At 31.6% G+C, this 21,930-nt stretch overlaps 1 pseudogene; it reads right to left on the bottom strand.

The window, feature by feature from the left end:
* LOC149558423 (uncharacterized) overlaps positions 1-18,800 on the bottom strand; it is a 32,344-nt pseudogene extending 13,544 nt beyond the window's left edge.
* Positions 18,801-21,930: the final 3,130 nt, after the last annotated feature.

Genomic DNA, 21,930 nt, shown 5'->3' with positions numbered 1-21,930 from the left:
ATATCACAATTTGACTTGCTGTGGAAATTATCTCCTACTTATCAATTGATGAGCTTAAGGGGCTTTCTAATCAATGGTTCATGAAGCACAACACTTGGTGAAGTTTTTTCAAATGGGGTTGCAATCTTTGGGTTTAACCATGGAGGAAACTCCATAATTATGTGTGCTCAGGTTGGAGTAGTACTGGGATGGGTGACCTCCCGAGAAGTCATGATGCTTCACCCTTGTGAGCATCATCTAGATCCAATGAGTGCTAATTTTTCCATTTATTCTCATGAGAGATGGATTCATTTTGAATCACTACTCATGAAACATGGGTCAATGAGTTTGACTCAAAATCACACAGTTAAATCCTGATAGCAATATCACAATTTGACTTGCTATGGAAATTATCTCCTACTTATCAGTTGTCACATTATTTGATGCAACAATATCATGGATATATAATCCTAAAAAAAGAAGAGACAATAAATGGGAACCAAGGGAAAAAAAAGAAATAGTTAGAGTGTTTCCTAGATTTGTATTTATCCCTTCACACGAATCATCTAAATGGGTTGACTTTTGTTTATCAAAATTATTCCTCTACAAGCCATTCCATGATATAGAAAGAGATATCAGTCATAATGATGAAACCATCGTACAAAATTGGGAGACATCTAATTACTTTTCTTGTCATGTTGAACATATTTTAGTGACGAACAATGATGAAAACCCAAGTGATTCTAAAACTGAAGACAATGAAAATGTTCAAAGAAATGCAATAGAACACAAATGGGAGATTATATCTAGGTTGCATCGTGGTCAAAACATAGAGTGTTTGGAAATATACATGTTGGCGAAAAGAGACATTGAAAAACATACAAATTGGTTTATTGATTATAAGGGAGAAGAGTACACTAGTATAGAAACCAATTTTATAGGTAATACGAAGAATCGTGCTTGTCTGATATATGATGACATTCCCCAATGCATCAACTATATGACCCTTGCTAACAAACAAAAAAAGGTAGTTGACATTATTATGACACACTATCATAGAAATAATAATGTAGAGCCAGTGCTCATGATAATTCAAGGAACAAAGGTCACTAGAAAGTCATATCTAATTGGCATCATTAGTCAATCTCTTGAAAATGCAGCAATGCCCTTTCTATCTCATCTTCTATTACTTGCACCAGTAGGAGTTGTATCATTCAACATAGGAGCTTCTAAAGTTCATTCAAAATTAAAAATACTAATACAACATTTTTCTCAATTGGAATGAACAAGAATCAACAATTTTCAAGAAGAAAGGATACATATCAAGTATATTTTGATCGATGAAATGAGCTTTAGTGATCAAAACATGTTGGAGAACATAGACTCTACACTTTAACAAGCATTCCCAAAATAATGTAGATATAAGCTTTAGAGGTAAAAGGCTTCAATTTTCCTAATAATCAAGTACATAGTGTACAAAATATATAGTAATATTTTACTAAAACATAGTTTTAAATTATTCATTTTGACATAAATATTTTCATTCTTATATTTCAGGTGTATCTATTATTTTTGGTAGGAGATTTGTGCCAGCTTCTTCTAGTTAGTGATAGACCAGCATATGACAGTAATAGAAGGGCAAAGTTGCCATAGTTGCAATTCAATACTATTGTTAGTTTGGATAAGATATTTAGACAAGATGGGGAAAATGATGATCAACAAAGATTTTGTCAAATTTTGATGAATATAAGATATGCAAATTTACATATTGATGATTGGAGGTTGCTAATGACAAGAACCCCTATCAACATAGATCTTGCAAGAAGTTGATAGTTTGAAAATTCTATCATCTATTTTCAAAAAAGGAAAATGGTTATAGTCATAATAAAAAATGTTTCATTCATTTAATTATCCTGTTGCACGTAGTGTTGCAACAAAAGAAGGACATGGTACTGCATTTGAAGATTATTCAAATGATGTGCTTGATCTAGAGTTGCTAATTTGTAAGGATGCAATGGTCATGCTAACTTCAAATCTATGGGTACAAGTATGTCTTGTAAATGGATCGTTGGGGTACATTCAAAATATAGTCTTCAAACAAGGCAACACTCCACCTGAACCTCCAACATATGTGATGGCTAAGTTTGATAACTATTGTGGACTACAATTTGAAGAACATCCTCCAAAAAAAATTCCAATTATACCAATAGAGAAGGGTAGAATACTTCAGTTGCCTTTAGGATTGACATGGGCATTTACTATACATAAATTTTAGGGTTTGACTCTTCCAAAAGTGACAATTGATATAGGACCAAGAGAACGAAAAAGATTGACATTTGTGCCAATTTCTCATGTTAAATCTTTACGGTGTCTAAGAATAATATCTCCATTCATGTATGATAGCTATGAGAAAATAAAAAACATAAGACAAGTTGCCAAGTGCAAGGATGAAGAAAATATACTTACATTGTTGGAAGAAAATTGATGTAATATTTTTTTCTCAATGCTTTGTCCAATGTAAGTACAATTTTAATTTTCCACTTTAATATTTTGTAATTTTTATTATACTTACTATACTATTGTATGAGTATATTATTTAAATAAAAAGTTTATTTACTTTTATACTACTATGAATCAAATTTCAAATGTTTTAAATACACATTTTCACATCCATAATATATAAATAGACTTATAATATACCCTTGCCAATTTTTTTAGTATCCTTACATTAAAGAAAATGGCCACTTTTTTTTATACCCTTATAAGTTTGTATCACTCTATGTCAAAAATTTTTTCAAGATAAAATATACCAACATTTAAAAAATGTGTCAAGATATCAATTTGATCATATATATTTTAAGTTTATTTCATGTAGCATACCTTAGTTTAATGATTATGGTTACTATCCTTGATGCAACACTTCTTTCCTTTTTGAAAAGTCATATTCCTCATCATGTTTTACTGATATAATTTATTTTCATAATTTAAATGTATCTTATGGAGATGTCAAAAAAATTATGGTTAGAATGGGTTTACTAGTGGTTGCAAGACTTTCATTATAGACTTCCACAAAAATTCATCCTTTGTATAGAGGAGTTGAGTGTTCGGTTTTGGATAAGGGATAGAATGACTAGTTGAATTATTAAAAATGGATCAAGGAGCAATCGATTAAAATTTTATAACTATGCTCTATACTTCAACTTCCATTATGCCACAAAAGTGAAGCTGAAATTAGATGTCAAATTTCATTACCTTCAGATCGAGGTTGTAGACTTTTGCAGATGACCAGATGCTTTGTACTACGAGATTCATGATCTTTATTATTCAAGATGCATTTTTTAAATTATCATTACCCCAAAATTAAATGTTAGGAAGCACACCCTCTCTAATGAACTTAGTATAAATTTTATGAAATTTCTTATAGAAGAATCTGAAATTAGCTATCACAAGGGTCCACTCGAAGAATGGTTGATAGCTACTCTTAATTTTGGTTACACACTCATGTTCATAATACACCAAGTCATTCTGTCTTTTAGGTTACTGCATGTAAATTATGGCATACCTACATTATTTCATCTAAAGTCTACTCTATAAATTAAAGTACAAAAAAATCTTCATGGAAATGTAGAGTTATTACAAGTCCATCCATGGTTGAAAAAGTAAAAATATTCTACATATTATTTGTCAATGTATTGTCAACATTTTGAACAATAGTATTTTATATTATACCCAATTTTGTAATAACTATTAATTAATACACTATTAAGTTTTGTGATGGATTATGTCACCATTTCTTTGAATGATTTTTAAGTATTTCTTTATTACACATGTTTGTATAAAAACTTCTATATTGCTTCAATATGCTCAAATTGTTTACCAATAGAATGTATAACATTTCTTCAATTTCTATAACATTAGATAATTATCTATATGATTTTAAAATAACTTTTTAAATTACTATTAATTTTTTTCTGTATGCAAATTTTTAAAATTAATATATAAAATGTATAGTAAATTATAATAATATTAAATATTTATTAATTAAAAAATTTCATAATATATTAACTATAACAAATTATACTTTTAAAAAAATGTCTTTCATTTTCCAACATGAGTGTTACTAGCTTATACATATACATACATACATACATACATACATACATATATACATATATATGTATATATAGATATACATATATATATATATATATATATATATATAGATATACATATATATATATATATAGATATACATATATATATATAGATATACATATATATATAGATATACATATATATATATATATATATATATATATATATATATATATATATATATATAGATAGATATACATATATATATAGATATACATATATATATATATATAGATAGATATACATATATATATATATATATAGATATACATATATATATATATATAGATATACATATATATATATATAGATATACATATATATATATATATATATGTATGTATGTATATACATATATACATATACATATATATATATATATATATATATATATATATATATGCATACATAGATACATATATATATGTATACATATATATGTATGTATATATATATATATGTATATATATACACACATATTAGGTATATATACATATATATATGTATATATGTATATGTGTGTATAGTTACACACACACACACACACACACACACACATATATATATATATGCTTGAAGATGTCTATTTTCATAATTTCACTCAGTGCAATAGACGCCTCAAAGGATATCTCTCGGCTTATATATATATAAATATATAAGCCAGTTATTTTATATTAATATGAATTAAAATGTTAGTATATATAAAAATAATAGTATTAAAAAATTAAAATTAAAATATAAATTTATCTTAGTATTTAATATTTTTAATTTTATAATTTTTAATAATCTATGCGCGCGCGCATACACACACACACACACAGTAATTATTGTAATCTTAAAAAAATACTATAATAAAACATATCTTATTAAATATATGATATTATGATAGATATTATAAAATCTTTATAATACACACTTGTGATTTAATATATTATTAACACAGTACAAATGTATTAACAGATGTAAAAGAAATTGTAAAAAAAAAATGTATATATTGCAAATTACATCATAATTTATAAATACTGTTGTAAAGTGATTATGAAATGAATGTTTATTTTGGTAAGTCTTAAACATTACGATATTGTTATGAATGAATAATGACCTAAAAAAGGGCTTATATCACTCAAAATATTTTACCCTATGATATGGTAAAAATATATTTCTATGAAAAATATTTTTTTAAGAAATTGCATCTCTAGTAAACTAATTTTATTTATTTATAATCTAAAACTAAAAACATATGTCATTGATTCAAAAAAATAGTTACTAATAAGAAGTTAAGCTCAACTAATTCCTATAGTCTCATGCTTATGGGAAGAACTAACAAGTTTGTGAGGCAACAAAGTTCCTCCCAAGTATATTATTAAGATAAAAAATTAAAAGTATATTATATGTATTTTCTTTTATGTATTTGTAATTAGAATAAAAAACATAATAACATTTTTTATTATAATACTAATTAAAACTTAAGTATATTTATAAATAATAGTATTAAAATTTTTGTATTAAGTATAGAAGGTTCAAATATCATACAATAAGTTTGTATAGATTCAAAACAATAGAGGACAAGCCTCACAACAAAAAAAGAGGAACTACATTTAGTCTAAGAAAGAGAGAGAGAAAGAGCAAGATGAGCAACTAATGAAGCACATCTTCATAAGTATCCATCCACGCTATCCATCCCATAGCACCTTCCATCCAAACCAAGTTCTTCTAGTCTTGAATTTGTTTCAGCATATAGATCATATCACTAGTGAAAATCTGGGGTGTCCTTTTGACCTCCTTGTTGATGCATTCAACAGTTTGATTGAAAATGTTAATATTATCCAAGTGTTGTCTCCATAAGTGCCCATATTTAACCTCATAAGCAAAGAAGGTAGCATGACCATATTTGAGTAGCCTTTTGAAGTTCAACTTGTTGGTTTTCATTGTAATTTGGACCTATGAAAATATTTTGAAATAAGTGAGACTTCAAAAAGACTCAGTAAGTAGCCTGGATATTTTTTGAAACCTTTCTTCATTTCTACACTTCTAGATCTACCACAAAATGTTAGCTAAGATAATATCCCAAAACATGTTGACATCTCTCTTAGCATTACAAAGAAATCTAGTAATAATTTAAAAAATGGTAAAGCTAGCAGGAATAGATATACCAAACATTAACCAAGCCTCTTTGGTAAAGCTGCATTCAAATAAAATAGGTCTTCCCATATTTGGGACTCTACAGATGCTGCAATACTCAATGTTTGAGAAGGACCTTCTAATAGGAAGCTTGTTAAAAATAAGCAACCATTTAAAACATTTAATTTTGGGATCAATAGAACTTTTCCAAGATAATCAAATCATTTCATCCAAGCATGAATATCCAAATTAGTATACCAAATGATATTAATATGCTTTATAATATCTTCATTGTGGTTGATAACTTTGTAAATATCCTTAACTTTGAGTTTAGAGATTATGATACCACCATGCCATTTAATTTTTAGATACCTATCAAAATCAACATCACATAAAGTAGGGATATCCTTAGTAGCCTTAACACTCATATTATAAGTCTTCTCATGAACATTAGGAATGTTAAATTTATTATTTAACTCATCCCACAAAATAAGGGTGTCCTTTTCAAAGATATAAATAGATTCCTTGATATCGTGGTTAGCCCATAACTTGGAAGAGTGGCATTGGGTAAGAGCATGATGACGGGCCACACCACCCGTACCAAAATTCAAGCAAAAATGCAACAATATGGAGACAAGAGAGAGATGACAAAAATGCTTCATAAAGCATCCATTAATACTTGAAATCCATTAGAAGAGATTACATTTGAAGAGCTTACAATTCAAGAACTTCTATTTCTCGAACTTCCATAAGAAGAGCTTCCATTTCTCCAACTTCTTGAACTTGATTACAAATGATAATAGGCCTTTCTTAAATAGGCACTTCTAACCCAAGACATTACAAACACAAGCAATGTGGGATAAAAGGTAAATACAACTACCTTTAAATAAATATTAAATTCCCACCCAAATACAACTAAGCACCCAACAAATATTAAATGCATGATTTAAGGAACTTGCCACCTACACACCTCGATTAATGGAATGACAACTATTTTTATTATTTTCTATTTATGCCACCCATGCACCTTGAAAATAGAGATTCCTCTTTTCTCCACTTTTCCTATTTTCTATTTTAAATTATTTTCCTTCCATTTTCGTCACTTTCTCTCTCCTCCACAATTTTTTTTTTTTTTTTCTTTTTTTTAAAAATTTTTTTTTTTAAAATTTTTTTTTATATTTTTTATTTTTTATTTTTTCCCTAATAATTTAATTTTCCCATGCAAGATGCTCCTACATCAGACTCCCTTGGTAGATAGAAAAGTGTGTCCCACACTTTGATGTCAAAAGAAAGATATAGAACCATTTTCATCTTCACCACAAGCTTCCACCTTAATAGGGACAAGAAAACCAACATACAAATCTTTCACATTTTATTTTTTTGCTGATGCATGATGCTCCTGCATCCGACTCCCATGGTAGGAAAAATTTTGTGAGTATGGAGTCACAAAATGAAGTAGCCATTTTTGACATAATTTTTTTCCTCTTCCTCCAACACATAGCTGGAACAAGTATCCGATGCTGAAATTTCTCCTTTGCAATGAACTCTATCCAAGCATAAATCTCATCCTCATTCAATCTTGTTGAACTAATCACACCTGTAATAAATCTAGCAACACCATACCAATCTTCCTTTGCATACCTATACATCATGAACAAGATCCTCATGCAAACCATCATTAATATCTTTTGAACTCATATCAAAGACAACATCCCATGATTCATAAGAATTTACCTGTTTGACATCTTCATCTTTGCTTGCCTCTTTCATGTCGTCAAAAATGCACGTAACTACTCCACTTGCTTGATCTCCAACGAAGGCACTATATTCTTCCTCCATTGCTACAATCTTCACATCATCTTGAGCTATTTCAAGTTCATTAATCTTGTCATCTTTATGCTCTTCCTCTTCTCGTTCATCTTCTTCAACTTTAGGTTCACAAATAATTTTCTCTTCATTCGCTTGCTCTTCCACTGGATCATCTTTCTTTTCCACATCCAAGGAATTATCAACATCTCTTTTCTGGTGACATGCTCTTTGTTTCCACAACTCATCTTCTAATTCATTCACTTGCTTCTGCAAATCAACTAGCAATGATTGTTGATTTCTTGCTCTAAATTTCTCAAGTCGAGGAATCCTCAGAATCCATCCAATCACAAAAGTCATCTTCTTCTTTCTCTTCTCCATAATCAAGTCTTTAGAAGAAAAATCTCATCCAAAACAAAAACCTCGTGCAAACTGCCTCACAGTTGGCGCTCTGTCTACACAATCAAGAACTTCACAAACTTCACCCAACTCAAGGTCCTGGTGCAAACTACCTCACGTTCGGCGATCTGTCCGCACGCTCAAGAACTCCTGCTCTGATACCACTGATGACGGGCCACACCACCCGTACCAAAATTCAAGCAAAAATGCAATAATATGGAGACAAGAGAGAGATGACAAAAATGCTTCATAAAGCATCCATTAATACTTGAAATCCATTAGAAGAGATTACATTTGAAGAGCTTACAATTCAAGAACTTCTATTTCTCGAACTTCCATAAGAAGAGCTTCCATTTCTCCAACTTCTTCAACTTGATTACAAATGATAATAGGCCTTTCTTAAATAGGCACTTCTAACCCAAGACATTACAAACACAAGCAATGTGGGATAAAAGGTAAATACAACTACCTTTAAATAAATGTTAAATTCTCACCCAAATACAACTAAGCACCCAACAAATATTAAATGCATGATTTAAGGAACTTGCCACCTACACACCTCGATTAATGGAATGACAACTATTTTTATTATTTTCTATTTATGCCACCCATGCACCTTGAAAATAGAGATTCCTCTTTTCTCCACTTTTCCTATTTTCTATTTTAAATTATTTTCCTTCCATTTTCGTCACTTTCTCTCTCCTCCACAATTTTTTTTTTAATTTTTATTTTTATTTTTTATTTTTTTATTTTTTTATTTTTATTTATTATTTTTTTTTTTTTTCCCTAATAATTTAATTTTCCCATGCAAGATGCTCCTGCATCAGAATGCATCAGAGCAAGGGGTTTATTGCCCAGCTTAAGGTTCCACCAAATGGACCTTTCACCATGGAGAGTCTTATTATCAAAGAAATCCTTTTTGGTGATGAAATGCCTAACATGGTCCCAGGCTTTCCAAATGGACTTAAAAACAATAGATCCTTAAACTATGATAGGAAAGTCACCACAAATAAGATCAGTAAGGCAAAAATTCTTCCAAAAATTAGCCTTTTTTGGATACCCTCTTCCAATATTATTACAAATCGGGACTTTCTAGGGGTCCTCTCCCTCCAAAGCATGACAGATTCATTTAGAGGCCAAAGCTAGACCATTTAACCTAAGGTCCCTAAGACCCAAGCCTCCAAGAAGCTTGTTGGTATGACACCAAGTCCAATTAATAGAATGAATCATTTTATTTCCATTACCATTAGAATAGAGGTAATTTCTAATGGCCTTCTGAATTTCCAACACTTAATCATATTTAGACATCCAGGTAGAAGCTTAGTAAATATTATAAGAAGAAAGGATTTTCTGACACACTTGAATTCTACCTGCAAGAGACCAAGATCTATTGTGCCATTTGTTAAGCTTGTTATGGATCTTATCCTTGATCCAGCTCCATAATTCCTTTAAGGAAGGTTCAACAGAGAATGGGATACTGATATACTTAATGATTTTGGACAAGCCACCCCATTGAAAACCAAATTTCTCAAACCAATTAGGAGGTTGGCTTTTCCATCCAAGACAAATAGACTTAGAATGGGATAACTGAGCTCTAGATATTTTACAAAATAAATTAATTTTAGTAATCATAGCTTCAAAATTAGACTTAGAGGCTTCAAAAAAGAGGGAGGTATCATTAGTAAACTAGCAATTGATAAGATACTTATCATCCAGAAGGGTGATACCTTTAACCATAGGGGATAAAGTTGTGTCCCTAAGGATATAGAAAAGCACTTGAAAGGAAATAACAAAGAGGGCTAGGGCAAGAGGGTATCCTTGCCTAATCAATCTACCCAAAGGGAAGTGGGTTGATAGGGATCCATTAACATCAACCCAAGCATACACATCTTTGAGAAGCATTTTAACAATGTTAGAGAAGAAGGAAGGGAATCCAAAAGCATCAAGTATCATAGTAATGAAATTCCACTCAACTATATCATAGGCCTTTTCAAAATCTAGTAAAAACATAGCAAAACTTTTATTAGTGTGATTAGCCCAATCGAGGGCCTCCCAACTAAAGATTAAGTTCTAAAGGATAAATCTACCTTTAACAAAGCTAGTTTGAGAAGGGTAGATGAACTTAGGAAGAATATTCTCCAACCTATGAGCCATAATCTTAGCAAGGATTTTATATGAGAGATTTAACAAGGTTATGGGATGCCAACTTTTAATAAAGGATTTATCACCCTCCTTGGGGATGAGTTTGATAATTCTAGAATTAATATCTTGACCCAAGGTACCATTTTCAATGGCTTCATTGGAAGCATCAAGAAGAACTTTACAAATCCAATTGCTATTAGTTTTATAGAATTTAGGAGGTAGCTCGTCAAGACTGGGCGCTTTCTCATTACTAAAAGAATTAATGGATTACTCAATCTCCTAAATAGTTAAAAGTTTCTCAAGAAAGGAAGCATCATTATCCAATATCCTTTTGGGAATAAGACCTCTACACTAGTTTTGAAGAAGCTTAGAATCTTGAGAATCCTCAAAGGTGAAGAGATCCTCATAAAACCAACAAATCTCTTCCTTAATAGTATCCAAATTAGTACTCATCTGATTGTTGATTAAAAATTTATCAATATTCTCTTTAGCCTACTTATGTTTAATAAGATTGAAGAAAAACTTACTACCTCTACCCCTGAATTGAAGCCAATGAGCTCTTGAATGAACCCTAGCCCCCAAAGCTTTAAGATGTTGATGCTTCCTAAGAGCATACTTAGTATGAGCTAGTTGAAGACAAAGATAAGGATCATCATAGTTATTTTGAATAGCCATCTCTACATTATAAATATTATTATTCAACCAAGACTCTTTAAATCTAAAAGTCTTTAGCTCTCTTTTGACCAATAGTTTTGAGTAACTTTTTCCAAGTAGCAACATTCAACTTCCACCTATCAATGTGAGATAGTGAGGGGTAATGCGAATCATTGATAAGTTTTATTATGGAAATAGTAGTAAGGGTGTCTTCATCTTTTAGAAGATTAGTATTGAGAATAAACTTATGGTTACCTTGACTGTTGCAAATTGGGGAAGGACCAAAACCGATAGATATGGAGATAGGATGATGATCCAAAAGAGTTGAAGTGAATACAGTCACAAGGTTGTGATTCTTATCAAGAAGAATAGAGAAATTTTTTCTAGTGTGATAGAATTAGTCCAACCTAGAATAGATTCTATGCTGACCTTTCTAAAAATTGTACCAAGTAAACTAGAGCCCTAGGTTGGTGTTTCTATTTCTACTTAAGGGATAAAATAAAGATTCAGCATTTTTAAGGTTATTCCAAGCAATTCTTTCTTGATCTTTCCAGGAGAAGGGAAGACCTCCAATTTTATCATCTTGGTGTTCTATCATATTAAAATCACCTCCAAATAACCATGGTATATTAGGGAGCAAGCTGAGCCAAGACCAAAATAAAGTTCTTTCAATATAATCATTAGCAGGATAAATAACACATATACCAAATTCCATATTATTATAGTTCATAATCAACCAAATAGTTGTATTGCAGGGAGAGCTACCACAACATTTAGTCCGAGGACCCCACTTTGGGTTGAGTAAGATAGCCACACCTCCTCTTCTCAAAGGTTGATTAGTGTAAATTTTAACAACAACTTTCCAAATAAAGTTAAGATTGGATTCCAAAATGAATCTAGTAGCTTTAAATTATTGGAACATTATTAAATCAATATTACCCTTAGGACTAAGAAAATTCTCAACAAAAAATTTCCTATTGATACATTGAAGTTCTCTAATATTCCAAGAGATGCAATTCATTGAGATAGAATTTTAGAAATAGATGCTTCAAAAACCATATGATCCTCCATACAAGGAGCATCACCCAAAATTATATTATTTTGAACCTTATTACCTTTGCCTTTTTTTTTGGAACCAGGGGGTCTTCCTTTCCTTTGTGAAGTGGGGATATCCTCACTTTGGGACAAGGTTGGGGAGGAATTATCCAACATCAATGGATGGTTTTTAATCATAGAAGATATAGCTGGTATGACCTCCACAATATAGTTATCTAAAATTTCCTTGAATTTTTTAACTGGGAGCTTTGGAATGGAGGGAGTTTTAGGAGCTGAAGAGGAGGAAGTGGAAGGCTTGGCAGACCCCTGCACATGAACACTCCTATTACCTGTAGGAGGAGGGGGGAAGATTGGCTCATTAGGTGCCACATTATTTTTATTCGAATGATTTTTATTGTTTTTCATAATAGTTTAAAAGCCATTAGCATCTATGATGCATGTAATGGAAGCATTTTGCAAGGATGGAAGCGACATATAGGTGGAAGAGAAAGATTGTGAGGCAACAAATGGAGGAGGCAAAGTGTTGGGTTTATCAGCAGTGGACACGTTCAAGTTGGAACCAAAGGGGGTGTTCAAAGGGTTAGGGCTTTTTTGGAGTCTTCTTCTTAATGATAGGGAAATCTCTCCTGAGATGCCCTTTCCTTTTGCAAAGAAAAAAACCATTTAAACTACCTAGGGATTTTATAGGGCAAGATATCACTTCATCAACAATGCAAATAGTTAACTCTTTTGGTAAATCTTTACTAGGTTTTAGGGCTAAAAGAATCCTAGTGTCAAGGTGAGGGACTAGTCTATTAGATTGTGGTGACTGATCAAGAAAGTACTATACATACTTCATAATTAGTGGGGTTCAGGATTGCTTCAAAATTTCTTCTTGTAGCGGTATTGAGCTGTAAGGGATTATAGATTGTAATTAGGTTGTAATCATTGGATTGTAATAATATTGGACTTGCTATTTGGTGGATGTAGCCCAGGGATTGGGTGAACCACGTTAAATCTTGGTGCCTTGTGTTCATTTTTGTGAGATCTATTATTTTTTGTTATTGGCTATATTTGCATGTCATTTTTATTTCTGTCTATGGTTTATCCTAACAAGTGATATCAGAGAGAGGTTGTCTTTCAGTTATCCTTGTAAGAAAGTCTCATGGTTAAGTGGGAGTCTCACGGTTGAGTGGGAACAATGGCAGATGAGGGTAAGCTGAGGGTTGACAAGTTTAATGGATAGAACTTTCAGTTATGGAAGATGCAAATGGAAGACTATCTATATCAGAAGGATTTATGTAAGTCATTGAAAGACAAAGCAAAGAATCAGGGAACTATGTCAGAGGCTGAATGGGATCTTTTGGATAGAAAGGCACTTGAAAGCATTCGATTATGCTTAGCACCATCGATGGCATTTAATATTACAAAAGCAAAGACGACAGAAGATTTGATGAAAACTTTAGTGAAATTGTATGAAAAGGCCTTCGCTTCAAACAAGGTATTTCTCATGAAGAATTTATTTAATATGAAAATGGCAAAAGGTGGATCTATTGTAGATCATTTAAATGAGTTTAATACTATTACTAGTAAGTTATGTTCTATGGGTATGAATTTTGATGAAGAAATTAGGGCTCTCTTGATTTTGTGTTCTTTGCCTAAAAGCTAGAATGGCTTGGTAATGGTGGTGAGTAATTTTTTTCCTATATCTAGTACCCTAAAATATGATGATGTGATCAGTGTTTTTTTGAGTGAGGAAACTCGTAGGAAATTCTCAAGTGGATCTACATCAGGAAGTGCTTTGAATGCACAAAGTAGGGGCAAAATGACTGAGAGAGGAAGTAACTCTAGAAATCGTGGGAAATCAAGAGGAAAGTCAAAGGGGAGGAGGTCTCAATTGAGAGGACCAAATGATTGCTAGTACTATGAGAAACTAGGGCACAAAAAGAAAGATTGCTAGAACTGAAAGAAAAATGAAGGAGATAAATTAGATGGAGACAAGGAGGCAAATGTGGTAAGTAACAAATCTGAAGCGGATGCTTTGCTTCTGTCTTTAGAAAGTGTTGATGATTCATGGATTTTAGATTCTGTTGCTTCATTTCATGCTACACCTCATAGAGGTTATTTCATTGACTATGTCCAAGGGGATGTTGGGCTTGTTTATTTGGGGGATAATGAACCCAGTCAAATTGCTGGAAATGGAAAAATTAAGATTAAGTTGTAGAATGGGAATCATTGGCTACTACATGAGGTAAGACATGTTTCAAGGCTGAGTAGGAATTTAATTTCAGCAGGGCAACTCCGTGATGACGGTTGTGGAGTTACTTTTAATGATAAAAATTGGAAGGTTTCAAAAGGTTCCCTTATAGTAGCAAAAGGTGTGAAAGTAGGCACCCTATATCTTTGTATAGGTCATACTGTTCCTTCTACTTTGATTGTTTTAGAGAAAAATGAATGTTTAGGAACAATTGCTATAGTTGAGTAGGGAGAACAAATAGCTTATGCAGATTTTGATACAGCACTATGGCACAACAAACTTGGGCACATGAGTGAGAAAGGTATGAAAGTACTTCATTCAAAGAAAGTTTTACCAAGTCTGAAATGTGTTAGTATGAATTTCTGTGAAAGTTGTGTGTATGGAAAAAAAAGAGAGTGAGTTTTGTAAAGACTATGAAGGAAAACAAAAAGGAGAAATTAGAGCTTGTGCATACATATGTATGGGGACCAGCTTAGGTATCTTTCGTTGATGGCTCTCATTATTATGTTACATTTATTGATGATGCAACTAGAAAAGTATGGATTTATTTCCTTAGATAGAAATCTGATGTATTTCAAGATTTTAAGAAATGGAAATGCTTGGTTGAAAATGAGGCTGGTAAGAAATTAAAATGTCTCAGATCTGATAATGATGGTGAGTATTGCAGTCATGAATTTGAAGATTATTGCTCCACTAATGGTATTCATAGACATAAAACTATTCCAAGGACTCCACAAGAAAATGGAGTGGTTGAACACATAAACAAGACTATAATGGAGCATGCAAGGAGCATGACGTTGCATGTTGGGTTGCCCTTACACATGTGGGTGGAGGCTGTCAATACTTTAGTATATTTTATTAATAGAGGTCCCTCTACTCCTTTGGGTTGTGGTATTCCAGAGGAGGCATGGACTGGTAAGAAGGTGAGTTATTCTTTTCTCAAGACCTTCAGTTGTGAAGCTTTTGCCCATATAGACTCTGAAAATAGAACCAAGCTAGAAGCTAAATCAAATAAATGTGTTTTTTTGGATATGGCATTAATGAATTTGGTTATAGGCTTTGGAATTTTGAAAATCATAAAAATTTTAGAAGTTGGGATGTCATATTCAATGAGAAAGTGTTGTACAAAGATCTATTGCAGCAACATGAGAAGAAAGAAGATGATTATGTAGTGCTAGATGATACTCCAATAGTTGATGTTCCAACCATTCCTCATGATGTGCAACAATTGCAACAACAAATACCACACACACAAGTGAATGTTAGATGATCAATGAGGCAAATTAGACCTGCACAAAGATTTTCTCCCTCTTTGTATTCTATTTTACTTATTGATGCTGGTGAACCTGAAAGTTATGATGAAGTTGTGCAGGTGGATACTAAGATTCAGTGGGAGTTTTCAATGAAAGATGAAATGGACTCTTTGCTAAAGAATAAGAGATGGGATCTATGCAAGTTTCCTGCAGGTAAAAAGGCTTTATAGAATAAGTGGTTTCACAAGTTGAAAGAAGAGGAAGGAGGTAAGAAAATATTTAAGGCCAGGTTAGTTGTAAAAGGATTTGTACAACAAAATAGAATTGATTTTGATGAGATATTTTTTCATGTTGTTAAAATGACTTTTATCCATACTATTTTAAGTCTTGTGGTTACTAAAGATTTGCATTTAGAGCAGTTGGATGTTAAAATAGCCTTTCTTCATGGTGATTTGGATGAAGAAATATATATGGGTCAGCCACAGGGATTTTAGGTCAAAGGTAAGGAGAACATAGTGTGCAAATTGAAAAAAAGTTTATATGGCTTGAAGCAAGCACCTCGGCAATGGTATCTAAAATTTGACAGGTTTATGCATGAGCATGGCTATAAAAAAGTGTCATTCAAATTATTGTGTTTATTTTAAGAGGTTGGATGATTATAGCTACATTATTTTATGTTTATACGTTGATGATATGCTTGTAGTTGGGTCTAACATGGATCATATTAAGGGGCTAAAATTCTAGTTAGCACATGCATTTTCTATGAAGGATTTGGGGGCAGCAAAACAAATCCTTGGCATGAAGATTTGCAGAGATAGGAAGAATAGAATATTGATGCTATCTCAGGCTGATTATGTTGAGAAGGTGTTGCAACATTTCTCTATGGAGAATGGTAAAGCTGTTAGCACACCTTTACTTGGTCATTTGAAGTTGAATAAGAAGACGTGTCCTAAGAAACAAGAGGAGGAGGATAAGATGTCCAAGGTACCCTATGCTTCAACTGTAGGAAGCTTGATGTATGCTATGGTATGCACTAGGCTAGATATTGCACATCCAGTGGGAGTTGTTAGCAGGTATATGAGTCATCTAGGATTTGAGCATTGGAATGCTGTCAAGTGGATTCTCAAATATTTGAGAGGAATATCCAATAAGTGTTTACACTTTGGGAGCTCTACTATTGATTTATATGACTATGTTGACTCAGATTTGGTAGGGGATATTGATACCAGGTAGAGTATTACAAGTTATGTCTTTACTATTGGTGGGGCAGCTGTGAGCTGGGTTTCTAGGTTACAAAAGATTAATGCTCTATCCACTATAGAGGCAGAGTATGTTGCTGCTACAGAGGCAGCCAAGGAGATGATATAGCTTTAGTTCTTCTTGTAAGAATTGGGACATTCTCAGAAGGATAATTATTTGTTCACAGATAGTCAGAGTGCCATTCATCTTGAAAAGAATTTAGCTCTACATTCTAAGACCAAACACATACAGTTACGGTACCATTTCAGTTGGTTAGTTTTGGAGGATGGATAATTAAAGCTAGATACAAATGATAGTCTAGAAGATATTTTGACAAAGGTTGTAACAAAGGAGAAGCTGAACTCCTCTTTAGCTTTGGTTGGTCTTTTAGACTGAACATGAATAAAAGAATAGTAGAGTCCAGGTTGGTTTGATCTAGTGGGAGCCCCATGTGGTAGTAGTATTGCTACAGGCTCAATCTCCGAGTGGGAGATTGTAAGATTGTGGTGATTGATTAGGAAAGTATTGTACATACTTCATAATTAGTGGGGTTTAGGGCATCACCCCAAAATTTTATTTTTGTATTATTCATAGATTCACCACTAAAGTTATGGCTAATTTATGGCAGACATGTTATAACCCCAAAGTAGTTTAATACTTTTATAAAAGGGTTTAGGGTTGGGTATTTTCATTATGTTGTGATGCAAAATTGCTTCTTGTGGCGATATTGAGCTGTAAGGGATTACGAATTGTAATTAGGTTGTAATCACTGGATTGTAATAATATTGGACTTGTTGTTTGGTGGATGTAGCCTAGGGATTGGGTGAACCATGTTAAATCTTGGTGCCTTGTGTTCATTTCTATGTGAGCTATTATTTTCTGTTATTGGCTATATTTGCATGTAGTTTTTATTTCTGTCTGTGGTTTATCCTAACATAGTCTTGCTGAGTCATCCATGTGCAAGATTTTTCCAAGGGGTTCCATAAGCTAAGGGATGAACCTCCATAGAAAATGAGGAATGTTCTTGATAAGGACCCATCTAGGAGCCAAAATAGCAATGATTTCTTCTGAATTGGCCTCGGCATTCCAACCTAGAGCTCGAAATGTGGTGTTACCCACATTCCAATACTCTTTTTTAAGGACTGCAAGATGAGATTTAGAGTTATTAAGAAAGATAAAAAATAAACCTCTTTTTATTTTTTGACATAAAGAAATCTAATAACCAAGCTTCAAATTCCAATAGTTATAAAACCAATCATCTAGAAATTTCCTTGCAGGAACTTTATCAATTTCAATTGCAGAGAAGAAAATGGCAATGTTTCGTAATCTCTCTTTTTCATTTCCTATCTTAGCCAACATTTCATGCTTAGGAATGACATGAAACATAGAAGGGCCACCAGATTGCTTACCATTTGTGAGGTTTCAACATGGGGAGATTTTGTGAAGCAAGCACCAGAGACCATCGCTGGAACTGAACCTAAAACTGCTTCCAAGAAGGATTTAGGCTTAAAACTAGAGATGCCATTGTCTCTAAGTGATGCATTCATATTGTCTATGGAGTGGTTAATACCATTAGGTACATGTAGAGTAAGTGGAGAATTAAATTCAGAGTGTTGGGGAGAGGAACGATCGCACCTAGTTTCATACTTATCTACCAAATCATGCACGATGTTACCTTTTATTGCCACCACCTTGCCATCACCTTGATCATTGGAATTGGTAGTGGTGCCAAGAAGATTGGCTCGTGGTTCGTTAGACATGTTGGAGTTTGCAAGAAATCTCGCTAACCAGGTTTAGTGACATTCGCTAAATTCCTAAGGAAAAGATCTGTGCCAAAGATCACAAAAATCTCTACCAAAATTCACAAAAATCACTGCCAAAGTTCACAAAAATCCAATCTCCATAGTATTAAAATTTTTAAAATAATAATATCAATTTATTTCATTATTAAATATTTTTAATATTCTATGCATTTTTAAAAAAAATTTAAATTAAACATATTTATATTTAATATAATATCTAATAATTATTTTAATGTAACAAAAATAAAAGGTATAATAAAAATATATATAATTTAATATACGATATTATGATATATATTATTAAAACTTTATAACATACATTTTTTATTTACAAAAAATATTAACATAGTACAAATGTATTAATACATATATGTGTGTGTGTGTGTATACATACATATACATATATATATATATATATATATATATATATATATATATATATATATGTACATACATATAGATACATATATGTATGTATATGTATATATATGTATATATATGTATATATACATATATGTACATATATGTATGTATGTATTTATGTATATGTATGTACATATATATATAAACATATATATATACACACACACATATATATATACACACACACACACATATATACATATATATATACACACACATATACATACATACATACATACATACATACATACATACATATATATACATCTATTAATACATTTGTACTATGTTTATATTTTTTAAAAATAAAAAATGTATGTTGTAAAGTTTTAATAATATATATTATAATATCATATATAAAATTACATATATGTTTATTGTACCATTTTTTTGTTACATTACAATAATTATTAGATATTACATTAAATATATATTTTTTAAATTTAAATATATTTTTAAAAATATGTATAAAATATTTAAAATATTTAATAATGAAATAAATTGATACTATTATTTTTAAAATTTTAATACTATTATTTATAAATATACTTAAATTTTAATTAGTATTATAATAAAAAATGTTATTATGTTGTTTATTCTAATTAAAAATACATTAAAGTCTCAGAGGCTAGGAAGATCAAGCACCTCTTGCAGTTATACTCTGATGTTTTTGGGCAAAAACACGTTAATTCTCAAAAATAAAAATAAAATTTTTTGAACACTAGCAAAAAAATTTTAGATAAAATTGTGCAAATTGTAGGATTTTCAAAGGGCTTTTTACCTTCAAATTACCCTGGAGTACCTTTCTTCATGGCATCAACTAAGATGATTTATTGGACTTCTATCCTTGATAGAATGAAAAGCAAAGTAGTTGCATGGAAAGTTAGATGTCTCTCTCTATTAGGAAAAATTCTTCTCATTAAATTAATACTTAAATCTATTTCATATTACAATCTTGCTATCCTTAAAGCTCCACCCTCAATCATCTTACAAATTCAAATTTTGATCAGAGGATTCCTTTGGATGGGTACTATGTCAAAAGACAAGACAACCCCTCTTATTTCTCTACAAGACATGACACATATTCTTGTTGTTGGGGGTGTGGGAGTTCATGAATTATCAAAAAGGAACATTACATTTGGAAATAAACTAGTTTGGAAAATCTATACCAAGTCACACTACTTGGTATCAAATTATGCAACAAAAGTATTTGGATAATAATGATCCATCAAGAATATTTTCAATGCTTGATTATCCAACGGGGTTTGTGGTTCGGGATTTTATGGTTTCTTCAAGAGACATTGTTCTTAAGTATGCTACTTGAGAAGTGAATAGTGGAGACAAAGTTAGCTTTTTGGTGAGATTTCTGGAATACTCAACCTCCTTTGATCATACTGCCCAATACACAAGATCTTATTTTAACCTTAGAATCTCTATGGGGAACTCAAGTGCATCACTTTATTTCTACTGCCTCTCTCTTTTCAAGAAGAGTCTTTTGGAAGGATCCATATCTTCTTCCTCTTCCTAATCAAGACAAAGAGTATTTTTGTACCATCTTAGAATAGAAACATGCCTTCCTATAAAATTTTGAAGACAAGGTAACTATTCTATTAAAGCAGGATATAAACTCATTGAAACGATTGTTTTAGAAAAGAGTCCTTCTAGAGCATACTTATTTTTCTCGACAAATGTAGTACTATCAAAAGTTGGTTGTTTTACATGGCTTGATATTCAACATAGGATTCTTACAAGTGATAGACTAGTAAGATTAAATATTCCTACAGTTTTGAAATGTGTGTTTTTAATGATGAATTTGAAAAAGGTGATCATCTTTTTTGGTGGTATCATTTTGCCTATCATTGTTGGACCTTTGTTCTTTGCAAATTAGGCTTCTTTACCCCTCTTCAAAATGGTATCTAGGATATTTTCTAGGCATGGCTGATTATCCATCCTTGTGCCTTGTTTGTAGGTTTATGAAACCATTCCCTAGCATTAGTCATATGGGCTATTTGGTGTGAAAAAAATAAGTGGATATTTAATAAAGATTTTTCTTCTATTGATAAGGTACTTGAAGATATTGAAAAGTCAATTGCAAAACTAACTAATGCAAGTCTTAGCAAATGCAAGATTAATACTATTATTAATTCTTCATATACCACTATCCTCTGTGAATGGAAAACACTTTTTATTCCTATAAGATGGGGATTAACAAACAAATTGCAACCTAAAGTAGATTTTTTTGATGTACACTAGCATTATCCCAATTCTAGGTATTTGAAGATCAACTTTGATGGCGCTTCTAGAGGCAACCTAGGTAAATAAAAATTAGGGAAATGTATTAAAGAATAATGCTAGCAATTCCAATTACCCCCTTACTTATGGTGCTAATAATTCAGCAAAAGCTCAAGCCTTGTTCGCTAGTTTAGTTCTTGTCAAGAAAGTCAAAAAATTTCAATGTCTATAGATTGAAGGTGACTCTTAGGTAATCATTAATGTCTAAATTAAAAGGTAGGCATTCTCCTAGAAACTTAAGTATATCCTCCTCAACATTTGATTTTTGTTAGATCAATATCAAGATATATGCATTTTGAATAGTCTACAAGAGGGAAACAAAGTTGAAGATTGCCTTTCAAATCTAGGGTGTGGTGGCATCATGATCTACACT

The sequence above is a fragment of the Cupressus sempervirens genome, chromosome 5, assembly GCF_028749045.1.
Source record: "Cupressus sempervirens isolate cs-2001-9-10 chromosome 5, ASM2874904v1, whole genome shotgun sequence".
Taxonomy (NCBI): Eukaryota; Viridiplantae; Streptophyta; class Pinopsida; order Cupressales; family Cupressaceae; genus Cupressus; species Cupressus sempervirens.
Note: the sequence above shows the minus strand (reverse complement) of the source record. Positions and strands in the feature narration are given on the sequence as shown.